Source organism: Perognathus longimembris, chromosome 10 (assembly GCF_023159225.1).
Source record: "Perognathus longimembris pacificus isolate PPM17 chromosome 10, ASM2315922v1, whole genome shotgun sequence".
Lineage (NCBI taxonomy): Eukaryota > Metazoa > Chordata > Mammalia > Rodentia > Heteromyidae > Perognathus > Perognathus longimembris.
Window position 1 is genome coordinate 31,647,704 of NC_063170.1, and position 14,521 is coordinate 31,662,224.

At 49.3% G+C, this 14,521-nt stretch overlaps 1 non-coding gene across 1 annotated transcript; it reads right to left on the reverse strand.

Annotated features, from left to right (window-relative positions):
• Window positions 1–13,787: 13,787 nt before the first annotated feature.
• Trnay-gua lies at window positions 13,788–13,881 on the reverse strand. Its single transcript has 2 exons — window positions 13,845–13,881; window positions 13,788–13,823 (listed from the first exon to the last, which is right to left on the reverse strand). It is a non-coding gene; the product is annotated as a tRNA-Tyr (tRNA).
• Window positions 13,882–14,521: the final 640 nt, after the last annotated feature.

Genomic DNA, 14,521 nt, shown 5'->3' on the forward strand with positions numbered 1-14,521 from the left:
AGAGCTCATCAATAACTTTGACAAAGTAGCAGGATACTAAATTAAACCATAAATCCCAGATGCTTTTCTATATACTAACAATGTGCAGACAGGGAAAGCAGAAAAACAATTTCATTTGCAATTGCCACAAAATAAATTCAGGAATAAAGGTAGCCAAGTAAGACCTCCATAGTGAAAGATATGAAAATCTAAAGAAAGAAATTGAAGGTAACACCAGAAAATTGAATTCCTGTGCTCATGGGTAGGTAAAACATTAATATCATGAAAACGTACATACTGCTAAAGGTAGTCTACAAATTCAATGCAATTCCCATCAAAATCCCAATGTCATTCTTCACCAAAATAGAAAAAAATCCAAAAATTTATATAGAACTTCAGAAAATACCCAAATACCCAAGGCAATTTTAGACAAAAGAAAAACACAATAGTGGAAGTATCACAATTCCAGATAAGGGTAGGCCTGAAGCCTATTAGATAAACTAGACATCCCAGGAATAAAACTATCTACTTAGAGTAATCTGATATTTGACAAGGAAGTAAAAAATATCCATTGTAAAAAAAAAAAGACAACCTCTTCAATAATTATTATTGGGAAAACTGGACATCATATGTAGAAAATTAAAGTTGGCATCCCTGTTTATCAACTTGCACTAATACCAACTCAAAATAGATCAAAGACCAAAACATCAGACCTGAAATGTTGAAAGTACTATCAGAAGGAGGAGTAGGAAAAACATTAAAATCTATTGGCATATAGGAGAGAGACTTGACAAGTGGGATTGTACCCAACTAAAAAGTTTCTGCACAGCAAAGGAAATAGTTATAAGCTAGAAAGACAGCCAACAGACTGGGAGAAGATTTTTACCAGCTATAAATCCAGCAAGGGCCGAATGAATACTGAAAATATCAAAGGAGTTCAAATAGGGGTGAAGAAAGGACCAAAAAACATAGTATTCATAACCTGACTTATGGAATTGTAACTCTTTTGTACAACTACTCAATAAATATAGTAGTTATCGTCGTCATAGTAGTAGTAGTAAAAATAACTTTCTAGGAGCTGGACTGTGAAGTAAAGGACTTAAAACAACTTGTCTGGCTCAGAGGTTTTGTGGTATCTCCTCTTATTTAGTGCATTTTCTTTGTCTGTTCTGGATAAGTGTGCTTCTTGGTATGGGTATAGCATTCCAACTCCTTAGGATCGTGTGTGTGTGTGTGTGTGTGTGTGTGTGTGTGTGTTGAGGTGCCAGACTTTGAAGTCAGGCCCCACCACGTGAACCCCATTTTAGAATCGAACCCTGAGCCAATCAGATTTGTACCTGTGTTCTAATCTCGTTTGCACAGCTGATTGTTGTAACCTTGTTCTTTGCCTTTATAAGCCCTGTGTAATCACAGCTCGGGGCTTCCTCCTAACCTCCGCTGTGTCGGTGGGTAGGACGAGGCCCGAGTTGGCAGCTCGTTAAATAAAGCCTTGCCTTGCTTTTGCATTTCGGAGTGTCTGAATCTCGGTGGTCTTCTTGGGGGTGGTCTTGCGTCTTGGCATAACATTTGGGGGCTCGTCCTTATTGAGATCTGTTAAAGGCCTGTCAGCTTGCCAATGCCCCCAATCAACAGATTACTAAAGGAGCTCGCCTCTGTGGGAATAGGCCAGGCATGTATTGGGAAGTAGATTTCACAGAAATTACAAATATTTGCTAGTTTTTGTAGACACCTTTTCAGGATGGGTTGAAGTCTATCCAACAAAGCATGAGACTGCGAATGTAGTGGCTAAGAAGATCCTGAAAGAAATCCTACCCAGGAGACTGAACTCCTTAAAACCACGGTGGAAGGGACCCTAGATGGCATCGCCACTTGGGTTCATTGCTTCCACGCCAGGCCAGCTGACCCCTTTGCCCTGGATGACAACTACCGTGATGGAACATGGGAGGTCTCCAAGCACCCAACTCAGCCGCTTTGCCTTTGCCTCAAGAAAAGAAAGTTAGACTGAGACTAAGGTTATAGGTTCCTGGCTAGGTAAGGTCTACGCCCCTGAGTCAGCCTGAAGAAGTTACAGAAGATGGATGATCTTCACCCATCAGCCCAGTGTTGTTTTTGTGAAGATGAGGCAGGATAAACTAGAGACATGCAAAACAGAGGTACAGAGACTATTCTTGTAAGAAATGGTGACAGGCCCTTTGGTTAGTACATTGGGCCCTACTGGCCCATGCCTTACCTCTATATCCTCCCCTAGACATGCAAGCCATTGAAATGGACAGAATGGAGCCATGATTGGCTCCCAAGGTACCAAAAAGAAAAAGGGGGAAATGAGGTGCCAGACTTTGAAGTCAGGCCCCACCACGTGAACCCCATTTTAGAATCGAACCCTGAGCCAATCAGATTTGTACCTGTGTTCTAATCTCGCTTGCACAGCTGATTGTTTTAACCTTGTTCTTTGCCTTTATAAGCCCTGTGTAATCATAGCTCGAGGCTTCCTCCTAACCGCCGCTGTGTCGGTGGGTAGGACGAGGCCCGAGTTGGCAGCTCGTTAAATAAAGCCTTGCCTTGCTTTTGCATTTCGGAGTGTCTGAATCTCGGTGGTCTTCCTGGGGTTGGTCTTGCGACTTGGCACAACATTTGGGGTTTCGTCCGGGATAAGCCCCAGAGACCCCGAGATCCCAGACTCCGAAGGTAAGAAAACAGCGCTGTTCATTTGTCTTGTCCTGTAATTTGTCTGTTTGTCTGTTTTGCTTTTGCTTATACTTGTAGGGCGCGAGTCAGTTTGGTTTTTGGCCGGAACTGACCAGGAGGGCCTCCTAAACGAGACTCAACCCGCCCACCTTGTACTTGGGTCTGCTCCTTCTGCTTATCTGGCAGGAGGTTGTGGGCCAACTCGGGTCCATTCCTTCTGCACCCTTGTAGGAGGTTGTGGGCCAGCTTGGGAGATCTCCAACTCATAGCTTTTCTTAGGCCTGTGTGTTTTCCTCCTTTTGTATTAATTGTTTTGTTTTTGTAGCCTTTTGGAAGAAATTTGGAAGTAAAATTGTCCTAAATAATTATTGCAAAGTGAGAAAAGGAGAATTATGGCTACCAAAATGTTTAATTGCCATTCCAGCTTCTTTGTAGGTTTTTTTGTAACAGTTTCCAGCAGGCCCACAGAGAAGCACAGGTGATTCCTACAAGTTTGTCAAGATCTAATACTGACCCTTAAGTTCCAGGTAAGAGAGCATGCTTAAAAACTACTTCTGTGTGGACCACCTTGTTGCTTATAATTGGAGTAAAGTGGCCCCTTATAAGACTCATTGATCTGAATCTGCGGTTCGAAGCCAGCCCGGGCAAAGAAAGGTCCCTGTGAGAGACTTGTCTCTAATCAGCCAGCAGAGTGCTGGGAACGGAGTGGTGTGGAGCTCAAAAGTGGTACGGTGCTAGTCTTGAGCTGGAGAGCTGAGGGACAGCACTCAGGCCCTGAGTCCAAGTCGAAAGTCACTCCTCCTGGGACAAAAGTGATGGAGCATCCAGAGGCAGTAAGCCACTGCTTGGATGGCAGAGATGGTGTCAGATCCTAGAGTCACTACTGTTGGCCTTTCAAAAGTTAAAGCCGGGAAGTCCTAGAAGAATAGTTCATAAGCATGCCTTTCCAATGCCCATGTCTGTCTACTGGGCAGGAATTTGCCAGTCATCTGTGATAGTGGTTAGTAAGGGTAAGTTTGTCAAATGAGAGGATAGATTAAAATCTCACCCCCCCGCATTTACTCAAAGCCCTTACTGGCAGTGAGAATTTTAAGCTCATACATCTGTTTAGTAAAGAAAGCTTGTAGACCTGAGATTGTGTCCTTATTGAGATCTGTTAAAGGCCTGTCAGCTTGCCAATGCCCCCAGTCAACAGATTACTAAAGGAGCTCGCCTCTGTGGGAATAGGCCAGGTGTGTATTGGGAAGTAGATTTCACAGAAATTACAAATATTTGCTAGTTTTTGTAGACACCTTTTCAGGATGGGTTGAAGCCTATCCAACAAAGCATGAGACTGCGAATGTAGTGGCTAAGAAGATCCTGGAAGAAATCCTACCCAGGTATGGCTTCCCATCCACCATTGGGTCAGACAACGGACAGGCTTTCGTCTCAAAAGTAAGTCAGGGAATAGCTGCAGCACTGGGGACAGATTGGAAATTGCATTGTGCTTATAGACCCCAGAGTGCAGGACAGGTAGAGAAAATGAATTGGACTCTAAAAGATATGATTCTGCTTCTGTCCCTACCCCCCATTTATTCAGACCAGGGGACTGAAATCCTAAGAACCACGGTGGAAGGAACCCTAGACGGCATCGCCACTTGGGTTCATTGCTTCCACGCCAGGCCAGCTGACCCCTTTGCCCTGGATGACAACTACCGTGGTGGAACATGGGAGGTCTCCAAGCGCCCAACTCAGCCGCTTCGCCTTCGCCTCAAGAAAAGAAAGTTAGACTGAATATTGTTATAATTTTCTTTTTGCCTTCTTTCCTTACTACCCTGGCTAGTGTTAATGTTATTTTGGCAGCTCACTCCAAAGTGAGGTGAATCCTGCAGTCCCTTGGTAAAGTAGACTAAGGTTATAGGTTCCTGGCTAGGTAAGGTCAACGCCCCTGAGTCAGCCTGAAGAAATTACAGAAGATGGATGATCTTCACCCATCAGCCCCCCTTTAAAACCGAGGGACCAGAGTTATTTTCGGATCCTACTTTTGGCCCTACTGGCCCATGCCTTACCTCTATATCATCCCCTAGACATGCAAGCCATTGAAATGGACAGAATGGAGCCATGATTGGCTCCCAAGGTACCAAAAAGAAAAAGGGGGAAATGAGGTGCCAGACTTTGAAGTCAGGCCCCACCACGTGAACCCCATTTTAGAATCGAACCCTGAGCCAATCAGATTTGTACCTGTGTTCTAATCTCGTTTGCACAGCTGATTGTTGTAACCTTGTTCTTTGCCTTTATAAGCCCTGTGTATTCACAGCTCGGGGCTTCCTCCTAACCTCCGCTGTGTCGGTGGGTAGGACGAGGCCCGAGTTGGCAGCTCGTTAAATAAAGCCTTGCCTTGCTTTTGCATTTCGGAGTGTCTGAATCTCGGTGGTCTTCTTGGGGGTGGTCTTGCGTCTTGGCACAACAGTGTGTGTGTGTGTGTGTGTGTGTGTGTGTCCTGGTGCTGAGGCTTGGCAGAGCACTGGCGCTATTCTTGAGTTTTTGTGTTCAAGGCTAGCTCTCTAACATTTGAACCACAGCTTCATTCTGGCTTTTTGGTGGCCAATTGGAGATAAGAGTCTCATGGACTTTTCTGCCTAGGCTGTCTTTGAACTTCAGTCCTCCGATCTCAGTCTCTGTAATGCCCAGATTTTAAGGCCCCCAAAGACAGCCATCAGAGTCCACAGTCAAAGCCAAACTGCAAGGGTTGTTTTATTGCAAGTTCGAACCCGGTCCCGCCCCCCCCCCCCCCCCGACTCCTTGCCAGATGCTGAAAGGCCCCAGCACAATTCCATCACAGCTTTTATAGACAAGTACAGGGAAGATGAGGAAGACCCCTGGTTACAAGTACATGATTGGTTGACATTTGCCTTAGTTTACAGGTCGCCTCAGGATTGGCCTGGGTCTTCCCACCGAAGCATGGGTCAGATGGCCTTAACCCTGGGGGTGGGCCTCCAGGAGTGATCACGTAGCCACATTCCTGGAGCCAGCCAGTTCCTACCTCCTGGTCTGGGCCGGGGTCTGAGAGCTGACAGTTATGTCCAACCTTGAGTGGGCTCCGGGCGCGGACAATTAATCATGTCCCGGCGCCAGATAGGCTGATATCTGAGGATCGTGGTTCAAAGCCAACCCAGGCAGGAAAGTCTGTGAGACTCTTATCTCCAATTAACCATAAGAAAACTGGAAGTAGCACTGTGGCTCAAGAGCTAAAGTGCTAGCCTTGAGCTTAGGAGCTCAGGGACAGTGCTCAGGTCCAGAGTTCAAGACCCACGACTGACAAAAAAAAAAAAAGAAAGAAAAGAAAAAGAAATTCTCACCTCAGAATCATTTTTAAAATATTTGTAAGTTGGGCACCATTGGCTCATACCTATAAACATAACTACTCAGAACACTGAGATCTGAGGATTTGATTTAAAGCCAGTAAAGCCCATAAGACTCTTACCTGCATTGGGCTGAAGCCCGAGGAGCAGCACATACACCAAAAGGAAAACAAAATTGTTGGAAGTTAACTAAATTATAATTAAATTCTGTTTAACATTATTGAGTAACTGTGCTCAATGCAATTTTGTGGGATTTTTTCCCCTCTATGCTGGTGATCAAGCCCAGGGCTTTGCACAAGGTGGGCAAGCACTGTACCACTGAGTGACATCACAGCCACATTTCATGAATTAAGTGAGTTGAACCAAAATCTTTGCCTGTGTGGTTCCTAAAAATCAGACACCTCCTGTGTCCTAGGGTGTGTTCCAGGTGCTGAGCAAACATTATGAGTAATGCAGTGAAAAAAAACCCTCCACTAGGGAGATTGCCTCCTAGTGGATCACATTTCATAGGTAGATAAAAGAGTCTAGGGAAAGTGGATGAATAAGTAGCTGAAGGATGAGAAAGGAGGAAGAATCTATAGTTTGGAACTTAGGTATGCCCCCAATGACCCAAGTCCTACAGGCTTGCTCCTCAAGCCATGGTGGCAGTAGAGGTAGTGAAACTTTTAGTAGGTGGGGCCTAGAGGGAGGGAGTTAGGTCCCTGGGGTAGCCTTTGCAAAAGAAATTAGGACCCAGACCCTTCTCTTCATCTCCACTTCCCATCTTGGCTCTGAGCTGAACAGCTTCCTCCACAACATGCTCACTATGATTGCCACCTTACCACAGCCTGTATGCAACAGGCCAATTGACAATGGGCTGAATTTCCAAAATAAACTTCTATTTTTAAGTTAATTATATTGCTAGTCAGCTTTCATTGCTGGGCTAAACTACTAGAGATAAACAATTTTTAAGGAGGAAAAGTTGGACTCATGGCTTCATTAGTTAATCAGCTCATGGTCAGTTGAGGGTTGCTTTGAGGCCTGTGGCACAGCAGAATATCTTGAAAGGCAATTTATAATAGAGAAGCTTACAAGACAATATGTTGTAAACTAACTGTACAATGGGGGGGTAGGAATTAGGGAGGAGGGAAGGTGGGAGAAAAAGGACAAGTTGGACAAGACAACTAACTTTGCACATCACATTGACAATAAAATTTAAATAAATGGAAAAAAAGAGAGAGAAGCTGCTCACTGTGTCTAGGGGCAGGTGCGCGCGCACATGCACACACACACACACACACACACACACACACGACAGGAAAAAAAGAAAGAGAAGGACAGAATACCAATGTTCCCTTCAAGGGTGCATCCCCAGTGACATAGCTTTCTTCTACCAGGACCTACATTCTAAATGGTTCAGTGATGCCACAAGCTGATGATCAAGTCTCTAGCAAAGGGGCTTCAGAAAGCATTTATGATCCAAATTATAACAGATACCACAGGATCTTAGCTATTTAGAAGGCTGAGATCTGAGGACTAAGATTCAAAGCCAGACTGGACAGACAAATCTGAGAAAGTCTTATCTCCAATTAACCAGCAAAAACCCAGAAGTGGAGTGTGTCTCAAGTGGTAGAGTGCCTTGAGTGAAAAAGCTAAGCAAGTACATAAGGCCTTGAGTTCAAGCCCCAATAGCAGCATGTGCATCACACACACACACACACACACACACACACACACACACACACTATTACTACAAGTATTTGTTACAGTAACAAAAAGCTAATTCTAAATGCAAAACACTTTGATTATTTGTAATATAAATTGCACACTTTAGAGTAACCGTTAATTTTTGTATTGTTCTAGTCCTAGGGCTTGAACTAGGGCCTGGTCACTGTCCTTGAGCTTTGTTTTCCTCAAGGCTAGTGCTCTACCACTTGAGCTATGGCTCTGCTTTGGGCCTTTTTTTGGTGAATAATTGGTAGATGAGTGTTTCATAGGCTTTCCTGCCCAGTCTAACTTGGAACCACAATCTTCAGATCTCTGTCTCCTGAGTAGTTGGGATTACAGATGTGAGTTGGGATTACAGATGTGACCCACTGACAGTGCAACCACTATGTTTTTAAAGTACAACTCTAGGCTGAGAAAATGTAACAATATAGAATGTTCAACAACAGCCATGAAATGAAAAATAAAAAGGATTAAGAAAATGAACACAATAAATATAAAAGTTAAACTATGTAGTGATTAATCTAGTTATATAAATCATTATTTTTATGGGAGGTGGCCTCAAAACATCAATTAAAAGATAAACGCTACTTTGTATCTGTCTCTATATAATGTATATAAAATATAAAAGAACTGGTGACCCGCGCAGTTCCCACCGCATCCGAGCGTTTTGTTCTGTCCCCGCGGGCAGGTGTGAGCTTCACATCCCGGGCGGACGGACAACAGCCTAACCGTAGTAGTCCACTAGGCCCAGCGCGCACTGACCCCTCGGGCGGAGCGTCCTCCAGGCCTGAGCGTCCCTCGCTCCACCGCGTAGGGTGGCCCGCATCCCAACGGGCGTCACCGCCCGTCACCGCCCCGCCCGCCCGGAGCCTCCAGGGAAAGCTTGGCTGAGACCCCAATGATCCTCAGTGAGCAGAGAGCTTCGGGAGAAAGCTGAGTCCACGAGGTCTGTTCCAGGAGGAAGAAAACATGATCCAAACTCTCCAGCAGCAGAATGGAGACCTCAAAGCCAGGACTGACTAGAGCATGGGGGTCACCAGACAACTATCGAAGGAAAACGCAACTCTCCAGGTATTCGTGGAGAAAGAAACCCAGGAGAAGAGATTGAGTAGCACTATTCGAGAGCCGCTTTGGAAACTCCCAACTGGGGACCCAGTCCCATTCAGAGCTCCCCCACATCAACCCTCCCTCCCCTCCCCCCCACGCGACATCGACCACGCTCCAGGACCCCAGGGTCTCCAGCCAGGGTCACCACGCACACGTCCTCCACATGCACACGCACACCACAGCCTCAGTCCATCCGAGTGCTGGCCACCTGGCGCGCATGCTCAGCAGCTGCACAGTGCATCCCAGGCAGCATCTCTTCTGCCCCCACCCGCCGTGTAAAACAGTCCGGGATTGGCGCTTAGCTAGCTGTAATGGTACAGCGTAGTGTGAAAAAACGTTTCACCATAGTTAGAGCCAAATTAACAAGTCCAACTGTTCTGGAGCAATGGATTTACACTGCAGAACTTCAGGTTAGTCACACATAGCTCATTTTTCACATTTTTTAATAACGTGATGTGCTGACATATTTTACTGACCGTCAGGAGTTTCCTAACTTAACCTAAGCATTATTAGGAAATGAAAATGCATTTCTATCCAGCTCCCCCAAGAATATTTCTACCTCCCCAAAATAGAAAAAAAAAAATTCACAGAAGAAGCGCCTTCCAATTTTACCACCAAGTGGTACCTGTGCGAATACAAAAGCCAACGATTTGTGAACTGAACTGCCTTGGGGACAGTCAGCCTCTTAGCAGGAGGTGAGAGCAAGGTGAGAAGGACATGCTCCATTCACAGGTTTTAATGATCAATCCTGTTGCAAGGAGGGATTGCAGGCAGAAACCTTTTGGGTATTCCCTGTTTTGCCATTGTTACCATAGCGACTCATCTTGTAAACACTTCTTGCTTTTTTTTTTTTTTTTTACCTAAATGGCACCTTAAAATAAGCCACTAAGCCATACACACAGGCAAAAGTGGGGGGATCATATTTTAGTTGAGTAGAAGGATGATCTTGGAGATGACCAAGGTCATTGGAGGCCTACCCTTAGGAAGGAAAACCACCAAGAGAGGGCCCATGTTTGGCCAGGTACACAGCAAGAAAGTCCTCCATTATTCCATTTGGTTGGTTTTGATGTGACACAAATCTCAGGCCTGAGTTTATTTCACGTGCATTTAATAAGAACCACTGTAATTTCACCTTTCTCCCTGTACCTTGAGAGGGCTCAGAGGTCCTAGCAGCTGCCTTCAGAAAACCAACGTGTCTGTCCTGAGAGTGCAGTTCTAGAGGTGCTAAATCACCACATACTCTCCTAGAAACCCAGGCATGGCTGCACCTCACCAGGACCCCATTGTAGGCCCAGAAGATTCTCCCCAACAGAGGAGGCCAGAAAACAGCCAAGCAGCTGCCAGCTCCCAGACTGGCATTTGTCTCTGAAATGGTAGAATAAGAATATGAAAGGTATTCCTGCAGTGCTGTGGAAAAAAAGGAGCATAATACATGACAGAAAGTAGGTTTAAACAGTCCACATGGCAATGATAAAAATGCCTTTATTCTGTATGTGATGACATTGTACTCTTCTCCCGGGGGCCCCTCAGAGTTCTGAGCACACCCAAAGATGGAAGCGCCCTAGACCAGGCATACACACCACGTGCCGCCTGCCTATGGGGGCATTTCTAATGTACCAGGGGGATATGCTAACACACCCGGAAGCACATGAACGTGGGCACCCGCACAAAAACACACGCACTCACCCTCAGCCAGGGGAACCCTTGGGACAATAGAACCCATTGAGACAACATGCCATGCACTTCTAGGGAGGAGAGAAAAATGAAGACCAAAGCGAGGGAGAGGAGGAAAGGGTCAGCGAAGAGTGACAAGGCCAAGGGAAGCCATGGCCACGAAAAGAGGGAAAGGAAAGAAGAAGGGGAAAGGGAAGTGGAGACAGGCCAATGGCTGGCAATACATCGGCAGCAACATACAACGGATGCCCCTCGTGGTTCTGCTGCCCAGGCAGCCAGTGTGCCCATTCCTAGCCAAGAGCGTGAACATGTCACTCAAGGCCAAGCCAGCAGGCCGAGTTAGCAGCATCCAGCAACTTCCTGGGCCACGCTGATTCTGAGCATGCTGTCAACCAAGGCTCAGGACTCTTCCTCTTGCTGCAGAGCTCCAGCTTTTTGAAGCCAAGGGAACTTCTGCAGACTGCACATAAGATCGCTTCACCAAGTGGCCTGAGGGGAGACAAAGTGTTTGATAAGGAAGCTGGGGGTGCTCACTGTCTGAGCTGGGTGCTTGCTCTTTGAGGCCAGGAGGCAGGCAGGGTGTGTCCCAGGAATGCAGCAGATCCCTCAGTGACAGTGACTGGCTAGGACTGGGAACCCGCCCCCCCTGCCTCCCGCGAATCCCCGCCCCCAAGCTTTCCAGGAGCCACTGGCTGTCTAGTCTGGGACCCAGAAGCCAGGGAGTACTGCCAGGGCAGTGCTGGTGGTGGCTACCAGGCCAAAAACAGGTGGCTGAGGCGGCTTGGAGAGGCGCCCCAGGAAGCAGAGGGAGAAGCAGAGGAGGAGGCCAAGGTTGCCTTGTCCAGCGCCCCACCCCCAGGCATGCCCACCTCCTTCTGCCTGCCTCTGGGGGCATTGCTGAAGCTCCAGTCAGGCATGCTAACACAAGCACGCGCTTGTGCTCACACACACACACACACACACACACACACAGACATACACACGCTCACCCTCAGTCAGGGGGACCCTTGGGATGGTAGACCCCACTGAGTCAACATGCCATGCACTTCTGGGGAGGTGGGCAAAATGAAGACCAAAGCCAGTGAGAGGAGGCAAGGGTCAGAGAAGAGTGACAAGGCCAAGGGAAGCCATGGCCAAGAAAGGAGGGAAAGGAAAGAGGAAGGGGAAGAGGAAGTGGAGAGAGGACAATGGCTGGCAATGCATAAGCAGCAGCTTGCGCCGGATGCCCCTCGTGGTTCTGCCGCCCAGGAGGCCAGTGTGCCCATTCCTACCCCAGAGGGTGAACATGTCACGCAAGGCCCAGCCAGCATGCCAAGCTAGCTGCATCCGGCCACTTCCTGGGCCACGCTGTTTCTCAGCATGCTGTCACCCATGGCTCAGGCCTCTTCTTCTTTAGGCAGAGCTCCAGCTTTTTGAGGCCAAGGGACCTTCTGCAGCCTGCATGAAGGATCCCTTCACACAGCTGCCGGATGGAGGACAAGGTGTTTGCTGGGGAAGCTGGGGGTGTGCGGGTCATAGAGTCTCCTGAGTGGAAAGGAAGGCTTCACCCATCCCTCAGTCAATCAACTAACGAGGAATCACCCACCACACGGGTGATGGGAGCAAGGCTTTGGAGGGAGTGTCACTGGACTGGGGAGCTGCCCCTCCCTCCCTCCCTGCCTCCCTCCCTCCCTCCCTCCCTTCCTTCCTTCCTTCCTTCCACTGGCCTTGGAGGTCTAGGCTTCCTGGTGCTACCCACTTGGTGTTTCCCCTGTGTGTGCTCAGCTAACTGTGTCCATCAGGAGTGTGGCCACGTTTCCGTGAGCCTCTTCGACAGCCAGGCCTGGGCCTAATCCACACCACTCACTGCATCCTCTCAGCAAACTGGGACATGCTGCCTCCTGCAAGTTTTCTGCCATGGCAGGCCTCAGTCTCTTCCTGCTGTGGTCCACGTGGGACTGGAAGGGAAAGCTACCTGTGCTGGTCATGTGCAGGAGGAGGCCCTTTGGTGGCCAACTGAGGGCTAACTTGAGGTGCCTCTGCGAGGACACGGATGCCCGTGAAGCTAGCGGGCCTCCTGCCTAGCTTTGCCACAACAGGCCAGCCCTCCTGCCCCAACTCCGCTCCCTTGCCTTGTAGTATCCCCTGTCCCTTGAGATCTTGCTGGACCTCTGGGTGTTCACTCTGTGTCCCCTGTGCCTCCTGGGCTGCAAGGGCCAGGGGCCATGGTGGAGGGAGCCAGGCACTTCTGCCCACCAGGCACGCACTGCAAGAGAACCCATCTCTAAACACTGCAGCCGGCCAAGGCAACACTCCTGTAGCTCCTAGCACCTGCAGGATGCACGCAAAGGTGGCTCCAGGAGAAGTGGGCAGCTGGGCCACTTGCCTGTCAAGGCCAAGCCCTCCTGGGCAGCACCACTCAAAGACCCAACAGGGCCAGACCCTGCTGTCTCCTGCTCAACTCCTTTGCCATGAACAGGGCTTTTGTTGAATGGATAGGATAGGATTGGATTGGGTTGGATTGGGGACTGACATTCCAACCACCAGGCAGACACGGGAAGAGGGATGCGGAGCAGGAGACTCAGTGGGCACGGGAAGAGACCCACAGTGGCCACCATGGGAGAGGCAGGGAGGGGGAGCAGACAAAGAGAGCCGAAAGACAGCAGAAACCAGCCAGAAAGGAGGGGAGACACAGAGACAGAGACAGAGACAGACACAGAGACAGAGACAGAGACAGAGACAGAGACAGAGACAGAGACAGAAGAAGAGCTGCAGGGAAGGGTGGAGAGGAAAGTGTGAGGGGAGGAGGTATTCAGGACACTGTGAGATGCCTTTGCAGAGATGGGGCCTGAGAAACAGACTGGACGGCTGAGCCTGGCTAGCCAGTATGGGAATTGCTTCTTTGGTTTCTCCAGGGTCCCGAGGGCTGCCCAAGAGGTGGGAGTTCCAGGCCTGTCTGTGCTCAGTGGCTTGAGCACAAGCTTCGGGTGTGAGGGGCGGCTGTGTTTTGGTGAGGGGCAAGCTAGAGGAGGCATGGTGGGGATGGAGCTTGTAGTCTAGGGCAGCCAAAAGTGGAGGAGCTGAGGCGAGTCAAGAGGAAGCAGGCCAGGGGATGCCTGTTGGGCCTGAAGAGCTTGTGAGGGGGGGAGTGGGTGCTGGAGTGAGGGAGCCCCAGCTGGGCTGTGTGCTCCTGGGCTGGAAGCTCAAGCAAGGGTTTTGCCATGCATGGAGGCTTGGGGACTAGCGGTGGGCGGGGTCAGCGCGGCCAGGTACCTTGGGGGCGTGCCTGTGTGTGCACCAAAAGCCTCCTGCACGTCCTTCGAGCCGGAATCGAACCAGCGACCTAAGGATGGCCGCGGCTGGGTGCCCAGTCTACAGTCCTCCGCTCTACCAGCTGAGCTATCGAAGGGGTGCTCACTGTGTGGGCTGGGTGCTTGCTCTTTGAGGCCAGGAGGCGGGCAGGGTGTGTCCCAGGAATGCAGCAGGTCCCGCGGTGACAGTGACTGGCTAGGACTGGGAACCCGCCGCCCCGCCTCCCGCGAATCCCGCCCCCAAGCTTTCCAGGAGCCACTGGCTGTCTAGTCTGGGACCCAGAAGCCAGGGAGTACTGCCAGGGCAGTGCTGGTGGTGGCTGGCAGGCCAAAGACAGGTGGCTGAGGCGGCTTGGAGAGGCGCCCCAGGAAGCAGAGGGAGAAGCAGAGGAGGAGGCAAAGGCTGCCCTGTCCAGCGCCCCAGCCCAGGCATGCCCACCTCCTTCTGCCTGCCTCTGGGGGCATTGCTGAAGCTCCAGGCGGGCATGCTAACACAGGCACGCGCTTGTGCTCACACACACACACACACACACACACACACACACACGGACATACACACGCTCACCCTCAGTCAGGGGGACCCTTGGGATGGTAGACCCCACTGAGTCAACATGCCATGCACTTCTGGGGAAGAGAGAAAAATGAAGACCAAAGCCAGTGAGAGGAGGCAAGGGTCAGAGAAGAGTGACAAGGCCAAGGGAAGCCATGGCCAAGAAAGGAGGGAAAGGAAAGAGGAAG